General features: G+C 46.0%; 1 protein-coding gene across 11 annotated transcripts in view; it reads right to left on the bottom strand.

Annotated features, from left to right (window-relative positions):
- Positions 1–14,705, bottom strand: part of FOXP1 (forkhead box P1) — an 869,046-nt gene that overhangs the window by 804,184 nt on the left and 50,157 nt on the right. The window contains exon 1 of one of the 11 annotated variants that reach the window (XM_061618621.1): positions 1,237–1,341. The exons of 9 other annotated variants lie outside the window; for them this stretch is intronic. The gene's annotated coding sequence lies outside the window, so the exon portion shown is untranslated. Of the gene's footprint in view, positions 1–522; positions 623–1,236; positions 1,342–14,705 lie in introns of those variants that run through there. One more of the 11 variants, XM_061618622.1, reaches the window with a different exon arrangement.

The raw sequence follows: 14,705 nt of genomic DNA, 5'->3' as shown, positions 1-14,705 counted from the left end.
CAATACTAGGTTGGACCTGGGAGCTCTGGGTTTGGAGTTCCTGATGCCATTTCCTTTCTGGAAAAGCAGCCACAGAGGATCAAGTTTGGATACAGGCTGTGGCAGATGTGTAGTCTCTTTGCCCCTTTATAGGTTATTCAACCTCTGTCATCCCCGAAGCTACTACAAACAATGGAGGGGAAAGTTTATGGACTTAAGCTCTTAAAACTGATGTCTCCCTGTGGCTAAGTGCACTTTTTTGGGGGGTGGATTGGGGTTATGGTATAGGACAAAGGGTTACACTCTCCTCCTGTGTCACAGCTCTGATTCAACCCCACCCCCATGATAGCATGTGGGACTCCAAACATGGGGCTCCTACATCACATCTATTTTGAACTCCATTTCCCTATTAGCCAAGACACAAAAGTCTCTTTGTGAACATCGAACACTGTTCCTCACTGTAAACAGCAACAGAGAGCTTTAGCTGCTTAATCAGGGACCAAATGACATGCATTTTATTTATTTATTACATTCATATCCCACCTTTTCTCCAAAGAGCACAATGTGGCACACATGGTTCTCCTCTTCCCTCATTTCATCCTCACAACAACTCCTGGAGATAGGTCTTATTCAGTTGTCTGCCCTGTTCTCACATATAAAGCAGGTGGGATATATTTACATGAAAAGCAGAACACAAGCGAGGAGAGCTAAAGCCTGCTCCTATCCTGCACCCTTACTTTGCTTCAAGCAATTTTCTCCCTAACTCATCTCACTTTTGGTATTGCTGCTCAGCAAAAAGTGTTTCAAGGAACAACACAGCAAAGTAAGAGGGGGATGGATATTCCTCTTTCACCTGTGCAACCCATTTCATGCAGTGAAATAAACACACCCCACTTTATATGTGACTGGAGCAAGCACACGAGTACACACAGGTGCCCCATCATATCTAATTTGGTTTTCAGACACACACGCACAAATTGGCTGATGTGCCAAATAAAAGGGGGGGGACACATCCTTAGGATTGGGTCTTGCACTGAAGGCCAGATGGGAAGTCCATAGGGGCCAGATGGGAGCTTCTCAGCAAATTTTTGTAAACTACCATGGGAATATAATTGAAGAATGGTATACGAATTCTTACAAATAAATAAAATTGATTGATTGGGTTTGGGTCTTATGACTACTTTAAAACTAAAACCAGTAATAATGGGTATAACATTCTATGTGCAAAGAACAAGGCATTCAGCAGCTTTGAAGTACCTGATGCTGTTGTGGGGATTACAGAATCCTGCACTGTTGTGCAACAGAGTACTGGAGTATCTTTGCAACCATATATGAGGGGAGAGAGACTCTGTTGCCATCAAGGGAGGCTGTTTCCACCTGCCTTGCCCCACCCTCCAGCCTTCAAAAGGGAGCTGCCTCAAGAGAAGGACTATGAGGGGAGAGAGACTCTGTTGCCATCAGGGGAGGCTGCTTCCACCTGCCTTGCCCCACCCTCCAGCCTTCAAAAGGGAGCTGCCTCAAGAGAAGGACTATGAGGGGAGAGAGACTCTGTTGCCATCAGGGGAGGCTGCTTCCACCTGCCTTGCCCCACCCTCCAGCCTTCAAAAGGGAGCTGCCTCAAGAGAAGGACTATGAGGGGAGAGAGACTCTGTTGCCATCAGGGGAGGCTGCTTCCACCTGCCTTGCCCCACCCTCCAGCCTTCAAAAGGGAGCTGCCTCAAGAGAAGGACTATGAGGGGAGAGAGACTCTGTTGCCATCAGGGGAGGCTGCTTCCACCTGCCTTGCCCCACCCTCCAGCCTTCAAAAGGGAGCTGCCTCAAGAGAAGGACTATGAGGGGAGAGAGACTCTGTTGCCATCAAGGGAGGCTGTTTCCACCTGCCTTGCCCCACCCTCCAGCCTTCAAAAGGGAGCTGCCTCAAGAGAAGGACTATGAGGGGAGAGAGACTCTGTTGCCATCAGGGGAGGCTGCTTCCACCTGCCTTGCCCCACCCTCCAGCCTTCAAAAGGGAGCTGCCTCAAGAGAAGGACTATGAGGGGAGAGAGACTCTGTTGCCATCAGGGGAGGCTGCTTCCACCTGCCTTGCCCCACCCTCCAGCCTTCAAAAGGGAGCTGCCTCAAGAGAAGGACTATGAGGGGAGAGAGACTCTGTTGCCATCAGGGGAGGCTGCTTCCACCTGCCTTGCCCCACCCTCCAGCCTTCAAAAGGGAGCTTCTTTAGGAGGACTTTCTGATCTTTGGGTTGGGCTGTGTGGGTTGGGGGATAGCTTCTACTTTGTTGTTTAGTTTTATTGCTTCTTTTTTGATGTTTATATACTTTTATGTCTGATGTTTATATGCCTTTATTTTGTACGTTGCTCAGAGTGGCTGGGTTTCCAGTCAGATGAGCGACTAATAAATTGAATAAAATAAATAAAAATAAATAAATATACCAGTAGTGATACAGGCGCACTAGCTGATGTAGACACTAGGAGCTGGCTTATCCCCGTCCTGCCAGCATCTCAGAATCGCATCAGGCCCTCTCATCTTCCATGTGCAGAGGCATGCAGCAGCAGAAAGGTAGGGTCATATTGTATATCCATTATTATTGATTTAACAGTAAATTTTCTCAAGTCCTGCTTTTGGGCTTCCCAAAGGAACTTGGTATGCCACTATGAGGACAGGATGCTGGACTACATGGGCCCCTGGCCTGATCCAACAGGCTGTTCTTATCTTCCAACCCATTTTTAGAGGTTCCTATGCCAACTTCATTGGAACATATCCAGGACATACCCAGCAAGCAATTCCTCAATGTACAAAAGGGTCTCCTGACAGCTGGTGGGGTGCAGACACTTTTGTCTTACCACATCATGCTAGGTACCAGGTGCAACTGTAACAGTGTAAGGTGAGGTTCTGAAGATGCAGGGCCTCATCTGAGCCAGAATGGGGAATATATATGGCCTGACAGACAGTTCTAGGACTATGGTTGAGGACAAGGCCAATAATATTAAAATACAGAAAATTAAGGCAATATGAGTACTACTAATAAAAGGGGCTTTAAAACAACTGAGATTGAAGTGAAGAGAAATATTATATATTAGACCAACTTATTTGGAAGCATATTTGGCTTTAAGTTCCCTGGAAAATACACACACACACACACACACACACACACACACACACACACACACACACACACACACACACACACACACACACACACACACACACACACACACACACACACACACACACACACACACACACACACACACACACACACACACACACACACACACACACACACACACACACACACACACACACACACACACACACACACACACACACACACACACACACACACACACACACACACACACACACACACACACACACACACACACACACACACACACACACACACACACACACACACCCACCCACCCACCCACCCACCCACCCACCCACCCACCCACCCACCCACCCACACCATTTCAGCTAATGTAACATTCCATTTGATCAATTATTTTCTTGGTAGGGAGATCTGTAGTGCACTATTAATATACGGAACTGATGCACCATATCTAACCCGCCGCATGGTTTGATTTACCTCAATTATATTAGCAATTTGCTCCAGGTCTTTGAAAAACTGTAGCTCAAGCTACATGAGGATACCAGACAAGTTACTGCCAAAGCCTAAAGTGATAGCATGAATGATGAGATTTCTCTAAGTGGTAAACCTTTTGTGAATCTCCTAAAGTGCTTTAGGGTCACTTTATAGAATTCAGCCTTTTCTTGCTGGTCCATATTCTCAATCTTGAGTTTATTTCCACGTTGTAAATATTCAGAGAAACGTCTGGCTATATTGAATACCATATTACATTGCATAGAATAAAAGATTTTTTTTAAAAAAAGAAAAGACACTAGCGGAGATCCATCTGGTTCCAGAGAACAAAGCTATTGACTTGAAATGCTAGTAAGCATCCACACACTTCGCCTAAGCACCATGCTAGCAAATGTCATTGAAACGACTGAGACTCGAGGAGACCAATGAATAGGGGAATATTCCTATCAGCCCAAACTGTACTTTCAGAACTATTAATGTCACTTTAGCAGATCATCAGCACATTTAAAAGAAAAAAAAGATGGCAGAATCCATTGTTTAGCTGCACATTTAGATTTTCACTTAAGTTTCATATCATATTTATACAACAAAAATCATTCACGGGTGCTTTGTAGTGCAATCCTCTTATTTACTCAGAAGTAAGAACTACTGAGTTCATTGGGTCTTACTCACAGGTAAGTGTATATAGGATGGTACCCTGGAAATTAAAAAGAAAAAAGAAAATAGCAACCAATGATAAGGGTTGAACAAGCCTTCCTTCGTCCTGAAAAGTATACACAAGAGGCATACAACCTTTTTTTCCCCTCAGACGAAAGTGGTTGGGGGCCACATCCCTTACTTTCATCATCCATACATCCTCTCTACACACCGTGATCAACGGATTCCAACTGTGCCCACCAAGCCCAAGGATCTTGAGTCAGCATTGTCAGACACCTGCTCAGGTTCACAACTCCACAGGAAGTCCATCACCAACCACCAGAGCTTCCTGACCCTGCTTCTGAATGTCAGGGCTGACAGCTTACCCCCACTTCTTCAACTAGGAAAGTGTGACAGCAGAAAGTAGCAGGAGCGACAGCAGCTCACTTGCCTGCCCCATCTCACAGGGTAATGGTAGGAATGGGGGATAGAAACAGGAGGCAAATGACTAAGCAACAGTGAGGGGGAAGAGACCTACCAAAGGCCCACTGAAAGCTGAATACAACACCAATTGAGCCACACTCCTCCATCTTCTTCTTTGACAAAAGAAATATCCGGAGTACATAAATCAGAAATGTTCATGCACACACAAAATGCTTCACTCTAGAAGTTGAAAGCCCTGACACACAGGGGAGTCTAGATCTTGATAACTCAATAATAAATGATAAAACCCTCTCCTCTACTCCAGCCACCAGCGGGGGTGGCATGTCTCCTGCCACCATATCGGAGGGCACCTCCCATCACATCATGCAGTGAGGGGCTCCTGGCAGCCCCTACAGGGGATAAGAATTTTACTGGATGCAGTGGACTGGTGGGGTAGGGTGTTATGAGTCAACAGGACCACTCAGACACATGCACACCACACACACACACAATGGCCCAGGGGTTGCAGGTACAAGAACAGCCGCACAAGAAGATCACTGGCCAACAGGGGGCATTATCTGATTTGGATTATTCCCCTGAACCTGACAGGGAAGAGGGGGAGTTGTCAGGGGAGGAACTTGAGATGACCCAGGCACAGCCTAGGCTCTTCGCCTCAGAGGTTTTTCAACCCCTTCTTTTCAAGGCACGCAGAGTGCTACAGCTGTCAGAGATTGAGGGGGGGAGGCGCACCCGCCCAGTCGGCTTTGGCAGGAGCTAAAAAGGCTTTTCCTTCAGCTGACGCAAAGCCAGTTATTGTTCCTTTTCCCCAGACTTTTGATGATGTGTGGGACGCAGAATGGATGTTGCCATGCAAATCAAAGCCACCTGCCAAGTGGCCAAAGAAATATTATGTCTTTGCAGACAGGATCATAGCACGGTTGTGTTTTCCCAGTGGACGCGCCTGTCACAGTCCTCGCTTGCTTGGCAGTGATCCCTGCCAAAGGGGGGGGCCTAAGGACCACTGTGATAAGCAGGTCAAAGGGGCTCTTCGCAAGAGTTTTGAGGCAGATGCTGTGGGCTTCATGGCAATGGCCACTTCCTCAGTTTTTTTCAGGGCAGTGTTTATGTGGGCAGAAGAGCTGGGTACAAGGAACGATGTCCCAAAATTTGTGAAGGACAGCTTAAAGAAAATGGTGTATGCCTCAGCTCTGTCTGCTGATGTGTCCATGGACGCCATACAATTTGCCACACGGTCCATGGTGGCATCTACTGTGGCACGGCACAATATCTGGCTCAGGCAATGGGCAGTGGATGCAGGGTCACAGACTCACCTCACTGCCCTTCCCTTTTCAGGCTCTAAGTTGTTTGGTAAATCACTGGAGGCTCCACTGGTAGAGACTAGAGACAAGAAGAAAGTACTATCAATGGCTAAAAAAGAGGAATGGAAAAACAGACAAAACCAGTTTTTTCGTTCCTCAATGCAACCCTCCAGATTTAGAGTCCAGTCTTCTAACAAGTTTCGCTTGGGCAGACAGGATAGAGGTGGTGGATGTGTATCCTCAACAAAATCAGGATGTGTGTCTTTCTCTTCAGGGAGACCCCAGAAGGGAGCTCAAAAGGGCTCCTCCTCCTCCTCCTCCTGACTGGCATTCTCCAGAGGTCTCTCGTTGTCGGAAGGCAGAGCTGGGGTCCCAATCCCGGGGAGCTGGATCCCGGAGAGTTGGGAGAAGAGTATTCGGATGGATGGCAGAGGGAAGGGGGAGGAACTTCCCCCCTTTGGAGCGAAGACGAAACAGAGGAACTGCCAGTGATAAGGTCGCTTAGCAACGGGGAGCCTGAGCCCTCCCTGGACATTCTCACGCCTCCCCCTCTTTCAGGCTCAGAGCAAGAGGGGGAAGAGGGAGGGCTGCTCACAGCCGAAAAGCGGGGAGGCAGTTTACCATCAGCTCCTCCCCTATCCCCCATCCTGGAATCGGAAACTTCAGAAGAGGAGGGGGTGATGCTTCCCCCCTCACCGCGCACACGCAGACAGCTGAAAAGACAGGAGAGAAGGGGGGAAGGTGGGCAGTACCTGAGGGGCAGTTAAGGAGGAGCGAAAGATTGCGCGCCCGTTTGGCCCCTTCTTAAAGAACAGGCGGGAAGAAGTCCCTTGCTCTGTCAACTTTCTCCCAATGCCGCAGGACCTGTATCCCTGTATTGATTCATGAGAAAACGCAGTCTTTGTTTGGACATTACCCTAATAAAACACGAATTAACTACAGCCGTTGGTCTGGTTCCTGAGTCACATCCTGGGCCTGACACTCGTGGGGTGGCAGCAAGGCTGCTAAGTTCACCCCCAGGTGGAGAAACATCACTTCGAAAAATTGGATGCTGGAGACATTATCCATGGGATATACAATAGAGTTTGTCCAAGCTCCACATTATATTTTCTTGCCCATCCCATGATCCCAAAAACTGGAGAAGCCCGTTACCTGGAGGCCATTCACCACCTGCTGAGCATTTGGGCAATACAGCTAGTGGTTTCCTCAGAGAGGAAATCAGGGGTCTATTCAATTTTCTTCTTTGTAGCCAAAAAGAATGGTGATACCAGGGCCATCTTGAATCTAAAATGGCTCAACAGATGGGTGGCCCAAAAACATTTCAAAATGGAAACTCACTGATCCATAACAGCAGCTCTAAGAAAGGGGGATTTGTTGACCTCTGTGGACGTCTCCAAGAGGTATCTACACATTTATTATTATTATTATTATTATGCATTTCCACAAATACATATGTGCTCAAAGTGGTTCACACACACAAACAAACACAATCATTCCAATTCGCAGGCAACACAAACGGTTTCTTCGGTTCTCATACAACAACAAACACTGCCAGTACCGGGCATTGCCCTTCGGCATCTCCTCAGCACCCAGAGTTTTCCCCAAGGTACTGGTAGCCTATCTTCAAACGAAGGAGATCTGTGTACATCCCTACCTGGATGACATACTGGTGAGAGCACCATCAAATAGCCAGTCCCAGACAGACACCCACCTCACATTAGCATGGCTCCAAGTGCTGGGCTTTGTGGTAAACATAGAAAAGAGCATGCTGATTCCATCTCAAATGATTACAAACTTCGGGCTGCAGTTGGACATGCACCTCTTCCAAATGAGGCTCACCGAATAAAGGGTGTTGAAACTCAATCAACTGCTTCTGGAAACAGCTTTATCCCCCGAGATGGACCTGATGCTTCTAGCTCAACTCCAAGGGCTCATGGTCTCATCATACGACATGGTTCCATGGGCCCAATTCCACTCAATGACACTACAAATAGCTCCTTCTATCCCATCAGGACGCAATTCTACTCCAGCGCAGACGCTTGGTATTGATTCTTCTGGCCGTGAGGGTAGAGCTCAGGTGGTGGTTGAAGCCCCAACAGTTGACCCAAGGATTCATCCTGGAAGATCTGCCACATGAAACGGCCTTGGTCACCTTGGTGGATGATATGAGGAGGGTGTTGGATAGGGGCGAATGCACCTTCCTTGTCCTCCTGGATCTCTCAGCGGCTTTTGATACCATTGACCACGGTATCCTTCTGGACCGCCTGAAGAGGTTAGGCATAGGGAGCACTGTATTGCAGTGGTTCCGTTCCTTCCTCTCTGGTAGGTACCAGAGAGTGGCATTGGAGGATGAGGTTTCGGATCCTCGGCCTCTCACTTGTGGGGTGCCACAGGGTTCCATCCTCTCCCCGATGCTGTTCAACATCTATATAAAGCTACTGGGGGCAATCATCAGAAGATTTGGGCTGCAGTGTCACCAGTATGCTGATGACACACAGCTCTATCTCTCATTCAAATCTTCACCGAGGTTGGCTGTAGAAACCCTATCCAAGTGCCTGGAGTCGGTGAGTGCCTGGATGGGAAGGAATAAGCTGAAGCTGAACCCTGACAAAACCAAGGTACTGTTTGTGGGAGACAAGGGAAGGTTGGGGGATGTGGACCTGGTGCTCTATGGGGTACAATTGCCCCTGAAAAACCAGGTCTGCAGCCTAGGGGTCATTCTTGACTCCCAGCTGTCCATGGAGGCTCAGGTCTCGGCTATGAAACAAGCGGCGCTATATCAACTACATCTGATACGGAGGCTGCGCCCCTACCTTCCCAACCATCTGCTCCCATCTGTGGTACATGCACTGGTCTCCTCTCGCCTAGACTACTGTAATGCACTCTACATGGGGTTACCCTTGAAAATGGTCCGGAACCTGCAACTGGTACAGAATGCGGCAGCTCACCTGATTAAAGGCAGCCGCCGGCAAAATCACATCACTCCAGTGCTGAAGGAGTTGCACTGGTTACCGGTTGTTTTCCGGGCCCAATTCAAGGTGTTGGTTCTGACCTTTAAAACCCTATACGGTTTCAGCCCAGTCTATCTGAAGGAGCGCCTCCAACATCATCAGGGATGCCGCTCAACAAGATCGGCCTCAAAAGGCCTTCTCTCTATCCCACCAGTTAAAACAGCTAGACTGGTGAGAACTAGGGACAGGGCTTTTTCAATTGTGGCCCCCACTTTGTGGAATTCTCTCCCAAATGATTTCCGCCATGCCCCCTCTATGATGAGCTTCTGCCAGGCCTTGAAGACCTGGCTCTTCAGGCAGGCTTTTGGGGTGGGTTAGGTTTTATTATTATTGTTGAGATTTTTAATGTTTTAATGTATTTGTATGTTTTTATTTTGTACATCACCCAGAGTGGCTGAACAGCCAGCCAGATGGGCGACTAATAAATTTAATAAATAATAATAAATAATAATATTATCATTACTTCAGATGCGAATTTGTACGGATGGGGGCTCACCTGGGTCACAAAGTGGCACAGGGCACATGGTCAGCGGTGGAATTGGAGCTCAGTATAAATGTACTGGAGTTAAGGGCCATCAGGCTAGGCCTGAATTCTTTTGCGTCAGAGATCAAAGGGAAACATCTTCTTATACACACTGACAACTCAACTGCAAAAGCATATGTCAACAAACAAGGGAACACTCAATAGAGGGGTCTGATGCTCAAAGCAGAGTCTGTTCAAATGGGCAGAGTGTCAGCTTGCTTTCATGAAGGCTGAATACCTGGCGGGAACAAACAACCTTATAGCCGACTGGCTCAGCAGGACAGCGATCAAGGAGGCAGAGTGGCAGCTGAACCCAGCAGTTTTTCAACAGGTGGGGCAACAGTGGGGCAATCCAATAGTGGATCTCTTCGCCAACCCCCAAAACACACAGGTAGACAGGTTCTTCATGCGAACACCATGTCCTCAGGCCTAGGGTGCAAACAGTCTTGAGATGCAGTGGCCGTGAGTCCTTCTATAAGCTTTCCCCCCATTTGGGATGATACAGTGCACAATCCAGCGGGTTCAGACACTGAGGGCAGAACTGATTCTTGGGACGCCATATTGGCAAGACGCCCTTGGTTTCCAGACCTGTTGATAATGTCAGTCAGGACCCCATGGCAGCTACCAATTCAACCAGATCTTCTGATACAGGGTACAGTTTGTCACCTTCGACTACATCTATTCTGGCTAACAGCTTGGAGGCTGAGCAGGTCTGGTTGAGAGACATGGGACTCACAGGAAAAGTGCTAGACACTCTGCTGGCTTCCCATAGGCAATCCATGGATAGGGACTACTCCTCTGCATGGAAGGTCTTTTTGTTCTGGTGTTCTGTGAATGCAGCTGAACCATTGTCCAAGGAAATCAAGGTCCTCTTGCGTTCAGTCGGGTCTGGATAAGGGACTGAATGCAGCTACCATCAGGCGCAAAGCGGCTGCTTTCACTACCATTTTCCTCAGCCTGGGGGGTCCTTCGCTGTCATCCAACCCTTTAATCAAGCACTTTCTAAAGGGGGTTGCACTGATTTCTCCACAGAAGGTCCACAGGTTCCCAACCTGGAACCTTAGCTTGGTGTTGATGGCATTAATGGGTCCGTGATTTGAACAAATGATTACCTGTCTGCTGAACCTGCTGACCTTTAAAACAGTTTTTCTGATACCCATTACTTCAGCCCCCCTCTAGGATGCACACCTGAACGTTGTGAAAGTGTTGAAGAAGCTGAGAGCAAAGCCGTCAGGAGTCTAGACCAAGGGGAGAGACTCCTAGCAGGGGCACCCAAGGCGGAATAGTCAAAGCTGAGACATCAGACTAAGATGCATCCAAACTCAGAGGAAGGCAATGGAAACCCACCTCTGAATACCTCTTACCATGAAAACCCTATGAACAGAGTATCCAAAATGCAACATGAGATAGTGCTGGAAGATGAGACCCCCAGGTGAGAAGGCACTCCGAAGGCACCCCAGCGACTGGAGAAGAAAAAAGGACAAGTACGAGTAGCACTGTGACTAATGACACAGCTGGGTCAAAGCCAAAAGGAAGCCCAGAGGCTGATGCGCACAGATGCGAAGGGAGAGTCCAGAGTTGTATGACGTACACAATAGCAACATGGAACATGAGAAGCATGAACCAGGGAAAGTTAGAAATTGTCAAGCAAGAAATGGAACTGATCAACATTACAATACTTGGCGTGAGTGAATTAAAATGGACAGGAATGGGACATTTTCAATCAGGCAACTACAAAATATTTTATGCAGGAAATGAGAAATTAAGAAGAAATGGGGTTGCTTTAATAGTGAGGAGTGATGTAGCAAAAACAATTAAGAGCTATAACGCAAGGTCTGAGCGAGTTATATCAATGAGATTTAATGGGAAACCTATCAACATAACCATCATCCAAGTCTATGCTCCAACAGCAACCACAGAAGAAGAGGAATTGGAGAGATGTTATGCAGAAGTACAGGAAGACATTGATCACACACCAAAACAAGATGTGCTGATAATCATGGGGGACTGGAATGCAAAAGTAGGGAACAGAGAATAACTAGGAATTGTGGGGAAATGGGGCTTAGCAGACAAAAATGAAGCAGGAGAAAGAATTCTGTGAAGCCAATAATTTGTTTCTTGCAAACACAATTTTTAAGCAACCAAAAAGACAACTGTACACATGGACATCACCAAATGGTCAATATAGGAATCAAATTGATTATATAATTGGAAACAGAAGATGGAGAAGTTCCATACTTTCTGCAAAAACAAGACCAGGAGCAGACTGCGGTACAGATCATGACCTGGTCGTATTGAAATCAGAGTAAAGCTAAAGAAGAAGAACGAAGGAATCATAACAACAAAATTTAATTTAAATAACATCCCAGAAGAATATATAGATCAAATAAGGAACAGATTTGAGGCTTTAAACTCAGTTAAGAGAGAACCAGAAGAACTATGGAGTGAAGTCAGAGACATTATCAGAGAAGAATGCACAAAGACAATACCTCTAGTTAAAAAGAGACAAAGACCTCAATGGATGTCTGAAGAAACTCTTAAAATGGTAAAAGAAAGAAGGAAAGCAAAAGCAAAGAGATAAAAACAAGGTTAGAACCCTAAATGCAACAATGCAGCAACTAGTACGTATGGACAAAGAGAACTATTACAATTGTTACTGTATAGAAATAGGAGAGAACAACAAAAAGGATAGAACAAGAGCCCTATTCCAAAAGATTAGAGAAATCAAAGGGAAATTTAATCCAAAGGTAGGGATGTTGAATAATCAACAGGGGAACACACTGACTGATCGAGATGAAATAAAAGGAAAATGGAAGCAATACACTGAAGAACTCTATAAAAGAGATGCAAGGATGACAGATTCATTCACAGAGGAACCGTATCATGAAGAACCAGAAATTTTAGAATGTGAGGTGAAAGCTGCTCTTAAAATACTTGGAAGAAACAAATCACCGGGAACAGATGGCATACCAATAGAGTTGCTACAAGTTACTGAGACTGCATCTGTCCAAATTTTGACTAAAATTTGTCAAGAAATATGGAAAACTAACCAGTGGCCCACAGACTGCAAGCATTCAATATACATCCCAATTCCAAAGAAAGGGGATCCCAGGGAATGCAGTAATTATCAAACTATAGCCTTAATATCCCATGCAAGTAAAGTAATGCTCAAGATTCTACAACAAAGGCTCTTACCATATATGGAGAGAGAAATGCCAGATGTCCAAGCTGGATTCAGAAAGGGAAGAGACACCAGAGATCATATCGAAAACATACATTGGATAATGGAACAGACCAAGGAATTTCCGAAGGCAATCACCCTGTGCTTTATAGATTACAGCAAAGCCTTTGATTGTGTAGATCATGAAAAACTATGGAATGCCTTACAGGAAATGGGGGTGCCACAGCATCTGCAAATGCTATATTAGCCTGCATTAACAGAAGTATAGTTTCCAAACAGCGTGAAGTACTAGTTCCCCTCTATTCAGCACTGGTTAGGACTCATCTTGAATACTGCGTCCAGTTTAGGTCTCCGCACTTCAAGAAGGATGTAGACAAACTGAAACGGGTTCAGAGGAAGGCAACAAAGATGATCAGGGGACTGGAAACAAAGCCCTATGAGGAGAGACTGAAGAACTGGGCATGTTTAGCCTGGAGAAGAGAAGACTGAGGGGTGATATGATAGCTCTCTTCAAGTACATGAAAGGTTGTCACATAGAGGAGGGCCGGGATCTCTTCTCGATCGTCCCAGAGTCCAGGACACAGAATAATGGGCTCAAGTTGCAGGAAGCCAGATTTTGACCAGACATCAGAAAAAACTTCCTAACTGTTAGAGCCATACGACAATGGAACCAATTACCTAGAGAGGCAGTGGGCTCTCCAACACTGGAGGCATTCAAGAGGCAGCTGGACAGCCATCTGTCAGGAATGCTTTGATTTGGATTCCTGGATTGAGCAGGGGGTTGGACTCAATGGCCTTGCAGGCCCCTTCCAACTCTACTATTCTATGATTCTGTGACTGTTCTAATGTGCAGCCTATTCTCTGGACAAGAGGCTACTGTAAGGACAGAATATGGAGAAACCGATTGGTTCCCAATCGGAAAGGGTGTGAGACAGGGGTGTATTTTATCACCCTAATTATTTAATCTATACACAGAACATAGCATACGGAAAGCAGGATTGGACCAAGATGAAGGAGGTGTGAAAATTGGAGGGAGAAATATCAATAATTTAAGATATGTAGACGATACCATACTACTAGCAGAAACCAGTAATGATTTGAAACGAATGCTGATGAAAGTTAAAGAGGAAAGCACAAAAGCAGGACTACAGCTGAATGTCAAGAAGACTAAAGTAATGACAACAGAAGATTTATATAACTTTAAAGTTGACAATGAGGACATTGAACTTGTCAAGGATTATCAATACCTTGGCACAGTCATTAACCAAAAGGGAGGGCAGCTAGGAAAGAACTAGGAAAGGTCCTCAAATACAAAGATGTATCACTGAACACTAAACTCAGGATCATTCAGATCATGGTATTGCCAATCTCTAAGAATGGATGTGAAAGTTGGACAGGGGAAAAAGCAGGTAAGAGAAAAATCAACTCATTTGAAATGTGGTGTTGGAGGACAGCTTTGTGCATACCATGGAATGCGAAAAAGACAAATAATTGGTTGTTAGAACAAATTAAACCAGAACTATCACTAGAAGCTAAAATGATGAAACTGAGGTTATACTGTGGACACATAATGAGACGATCTGATTCGCTAGAAAAAACAATAATGCTGGGAAAACCAGAAGGGAGTAGAAAAAGAGTAAGGCCAAACAAGAGATGGACTGATTCCATAAAGGAAGCCATAAACCTGAACTTACAAGATCTGAACAGGGTGGTTCACTACAGATGCTATTGGAGGTTGCTGATTCATAGGGTCGCCAGAAGTCGTAATCGACTTGAAGGCACATAACAACAACAACAACCATTACTTTGGTATGCAGGTTTCTGAGTCAGGGGCCTTATCTTCAGATCCCCAACTGTGTGTGTTCCATCAGGTTAAGGTGGTCCTCCGACCAGATCCATCCTTTCTACCTAAAGTCACCTCAGTTTTCCACAGGTCTCAGGAAGTGATTCTGCCTTCTTTTTGTCCCACTCCTTCCTGCACTCCAGAACGTAGATGGCATTCCCTTGATGTGAAGAGGGCACTCTG

This window comes from Rhineura floridana, chromosome 3 (assembly GCF_030035675.1).
Source record: "Rhineura floridana isolate rRhiFlo1 chromosome 3, rRhiFlo1.hap2, whole genome shotgun sequence".
NCBI lineage: Eukaryota > Metazoa > Chordata > Lepidosauria > Squamata > Rhineuridae > Rhineura > Rhineura floridana.
This window is presented reverse-complemented; position numbering and strand designations above follow the sequence as displayed.